We start from the raw sequence: 4,697 nt of genomic DNA, 5'->3' as shown, positions 1-4,697 counted from the left end.
GAACTTTTTTTCATCTAGAGATTTATTAGGCATCGCTTCTCGGAATACTTTAGAATCTCATTATCGGAAGCTTAAATTTACTTTTTGTAAAAAATCTCTGTTGTGCATGCAATGTAGAATGTTACCATATATTTTATTCTCTTTTTTAGAAATTTTATTAATTATTTTATTAATTTTTATTTTTAATTTAAATTTTTTAAGAAAAAATTTTTTTATTATATTAAAGTTTTTTTATAAATATTTCAATACACTAGTAATATTTTAAAAAAACTTCTCACCTAGAGATTTCGTAAAGCATCACTACTCGAAATACTTTTTGAATCTCATTATTGGATAAAAATTTTCTTTTCTTACATTTTTATTATTTTTAAATTATTTAAGGTTTATTTTAAAAATTAACAAAATTATAAAAAAAATTTTAACTACATATTTCATCATTTAATCTAATAATTATAAATATTTAATATGTATAAATATTAATAAAATAATATATAAAAATTAAAAAAAATTAAAAAAAAAAATTTTTATCTGAATCGAATCGATTAATGATCTGGTCAATGCTGGTCCGATTGAATCTGCGGCTCGATCCGATCGGGTTTGATTTGATAATTCGACTGGACCAATCAGAGGCTGAAGGAGACGTGGGTCACCGAGTAGGTTACGCGGACCTCGAGTCGGGTAGGTGGGTTGACGAGTGGATCTTGGGTACCTAAAACAGCATCGTTTTGGGCCTTTATTGAAACAACGTCATTTTGGTTTTGACAGTTTATATAAAAGGTCTCAAATTTTTTTTTGGTCATTTTTCTTTCTAAAAAAAAAAACCCTATTTTCTTCCCTCTCAGCCCAAACGCATAGGGGGTCGGCCAATTGGTGTTCGACCGCCATCACTGCCGCTTCGACCGCTATTGATGGTCACCAATCGATAGCTGAAAAATATCCAAAAACACCAAAACGTTCCTCTCAACCCCTCTTATCGGATCCAAACTCTTTTTCACCAAAAACAGCCTCAATCAACATAGATCGGGGTTTAAAGTTTCGGTCTCTTTTTTTTAAAAAAAAAAAAACTAAAACTAACTATTTTTTATTTTTGCAGGTCTTGTTACGATCGCTTGGTGATTTTGCTGGGAAAAAGTCATTTGTTTTCAAGAGCCAAGCCAAAATTAACTATGTGTTATCCTTAAATTTTGATTTAAACAGTCTTAATCGGTTTCTTAGATTTTTATTTTTCACTTTTAACAAAAAAGACAAGAAAAAAAAATAAATTGAAAGCAAAAAGAAAAAAATTTCCCTCACGTTTCTTTTACTATGCCTCTTATGCTTTATTTTTCTATATATTTTACTCTTAATAAATTAAGATATACTTGCACACACAATGACACAATGCATCCATGTATGAGCTCTATACCTGGGCTTCGTCCCTTATAAAAGAAAGTAGAGTACCTATGCCCTTGTGAGGTGATAACCTCCATAATGGGAAGCGTAATATTTTCACTTAAATTGAACCTTTTTTCGTTTGTAACCTGTAATGGGTGAAGATCGGGGTCCTTCACTAGTCCAGCGTGGATGACAGTGAAGAATAATTTGAGAACCTTTAGACACATGTCAATCCAAACCTAGCATGTAATAAGCCTAGGAAACTAGTCTTAGGTAAAGCCTCGTTTACCTCCTTATAGGAAATACTTAAGAATAAAAGTTGTGTGTAATACAAAACAAAACAAAAAAAAAACTTAAAACAAAAAAAATATTTTTTCTCAAACCATATCCTTACACTAACTCAATTTTGTTTCATTTTTTTTCTTTTTGCATTAATCATATCATACAGTTCTCCATCAAGATATTTGCTTTAGGACATATTTCTTTCAAGAAGTTTTTATGGATCCCATAGGACTACAGATTTGCTCATCTTCAGTCAGTGTCTCATGTGAGCCACATAATGAAGTATATGTTTGATCGAAAGAAGCCCAACAAAAGAGTGAAGATTGCTTACCTACCGACTATGTGTCTGAGTTACCCGAGAAGGTGCATTTGGATCTCACATAGAATGATTTAGAAGACTTTGTCATCATTTAGGGTTAGTTAAATGAATAAAAAAAAGCCTTTGTAAGAAGTATAGCAGATTACATCCCTCATTCCAGTAATGATCGATGAACAGTTGATCAGGGCAGTTATACAGTTTTGGGATCCATCCTATAGATGCTTCACTTTTAATCACGAAGATTTAGTGCCAACTATTGAAGAGTATTCAGTTTTGCTTAGAATAGAATTACAGTGTCCAGATAAAGTATTTACTCGAAAGTCGAAATTAGGTTATTGTAAAAAGTTGGCCAAGCTTATGAGGGTTAAAGTGAAAACCATTGATTCATTCACAAAGCCTAAAGGTGAACTTCTCGGCATCCGTTGGAATTTTTTTTAAAACTTCATTTATGGGCATTTAAATGATGATCAAGTTATGGCTTTATTTGCTTTAGCATTATATGGCATGGTAATTTTTTTGAAGACTTTGGGTTACACTAAGATAACTGTGATAAATTTTTTTGAATAAATTGAAACCCAAGCAATTAATCTCACTCTAGCAGTCCTAACTGAAACCATCAGGTCATTGAATTTCTATCGACGGAATGAAAAATGATAGTTCATAGGATGTACATCGCTATTATATGTATGGGTTAAAAGTCATTTCAAGTACGAAAATAGTGTTTTCTCAAAGTTGTATCTTTGAAATAAGACACAAATTGAAAAGTTTTGTAAAAGTTTTTAGCCAATATTGAAGACTAAGAAAGAGTGGGTCATCGCTATTATATGTGTAGGTTAAAAGTCATTTCAAGTGCGAGAAGAGTATTTTCTCAAAGTCGTATCTTTGAAATAAAACACCAATTGAAAAGTTCTGTAAAAGTCGATGGCCAACATTGAAGACTAAGGAAGAGTAGATCTTTTTTTTACGAAGGCTTACTGAGGATGGAATTGAATGGATGACGCCTTGGATATCTCATGTGTCTTTGTTGTATCGTGGAGGAAACGAGCCGTGGATACCGTTGTTAGGGTTATGGGGTATTATGAGTTAAGCTCTGTTGATAGTGCTTAGGCAATTTGGTGCAAAGCAGTTTGTTCCTGCCACTCATAGCTTGGTTCAGGTAAAATTCATTTATGGGGAACCAAGTTCACCAAAAACCTCGAAGCAATTAATCCAAGCATGGAAGAAAACACAAAAAATGAGATTAGGGCCTTTCATCGACAAAGTCACTTTTGATTACCAGATTTGGAAAGTAAAGCAGTTTAGAGACATAACATTCCCTCCGGATAATAACTTACAACAATCAGTTAATGTTTAAAAAAAAAGTGCAATTATCATAAATTGAGCTTGTGAAGAAAGAATTAGAAGCTGAAAAAGAATAAATAAAAAGAGAAAATTTGAGATTTCACGAGAAGGTGGGACAATTAAAATATGAAGCAGAGATCCAATGGAGCAGATTGGAAAAAGCCATAAAAGAATAAGATATGGCCAATAATGATTTGAAAGATCTGCATCAAGAAAACAAGAGGTTATGAGTCTAATTCAAGACTGAAAAGGTCATTAAGTCTTACCTTAGTCGACAACGTGAAGTGGATGAGTTCCAAGAAGAAATGAACCAATGAAAAGGTAAAGCTCAAGAAAAGCAAGAGGAGGCCACCAAAATTTTTCAAGAATGCCAGAATTGAAAATGGTTGTATAATACGGCTTTAGCAAGATTGGTAGAATGTCAGAAAGAAAAGGAAAGGTTAAAGGCTATAGTCACAAAAGAGAGAAGAAAGCACCTAAAAGTACTAAATGAGAAAGAATCACTTCATCGGATGATTCAAGGGTTTGAGCTCAACTGTAAGACCACAAGAACCATATTTCAGCAATAATAGATGAGTGGCAGAGAAGAAAAAAAGATTGGATCTTCACATGTGATTCAGAAAGAAATGCTCACATGATATGAAAAGCAGAAAGTTTAAGAAGGTAACAGTATATAGAGCACGTAACCGGCAAGTTTGTAAGGTAGTAAAAAAGGCATGAAAGATGGTTGAAAAGGTAGAAACATTAAGACAAGAAGTTAATCCCATAGGAAAATATGAATAGCGTCTAGTAAACTTTCTAAACGAGGTGAAAGACCCATTATAAGCAAGTCAAACGCTTCTATGAATATAATTCTAGGATGATAGATTTTATGTAATCAAAGTTGTATGGAATCAATAAAAGTTTTTAGTGTTGAAATTCGTCCAAGAGTAAATATCTTCCACTTACATTCATGCATCACGTACATCATTTTCATAAAATAAATAAAATAAAATTTTCAACACATAACATTCTGATTTTTTATTTTTTTCAAAAAAACTTTATGGTAATAAAGGTTCAAGAATAGCTCACCCATCAAAAATTTTAACCTAACCTATTCATCATTCATACAATACCAGGACTTAAAAAAGAATCATAAAGCAAGAACAGGCTAATCGATTTGAGAGAATCGAGAAAGTTCAAGAAGAACTAAAAGGGGATCTCAATACAATAACGGATATGATCAAAAAATTTGATAAGGGAAAAGTAATGGAAGAAAATCTCAGCTTTCAAGAGCAATCATCAGATATGGTAGATCCTGTTTACTTTTCAAGATTTGAGCCATGATCGGCCCAACCTCCTCAAAGAACTAGAGTACAAATTTTTACTTCCGGTAGATATC

The sequence above is a fragment of the Durio zibethinus genome, chromosome 14, assembly GCF_047325235.1.
Source record: "Durio zibethinus cultivar Kanyao isolate XHJ-2024 chromosome 14, ASM4732523v1, whole genome shotgun sequence".
Classification (NCBI taxonomy): Eukaryota; Viridiplantae; Streptophyta; class Magnoliopsida; order Malvales; family Malvaceae; genus Durio; species Durio zibethinus.
The sequence above is the reverse complement of the archived record's forward strand: the minus strand, read 5'-3'. Positions refer to the sequence as shown.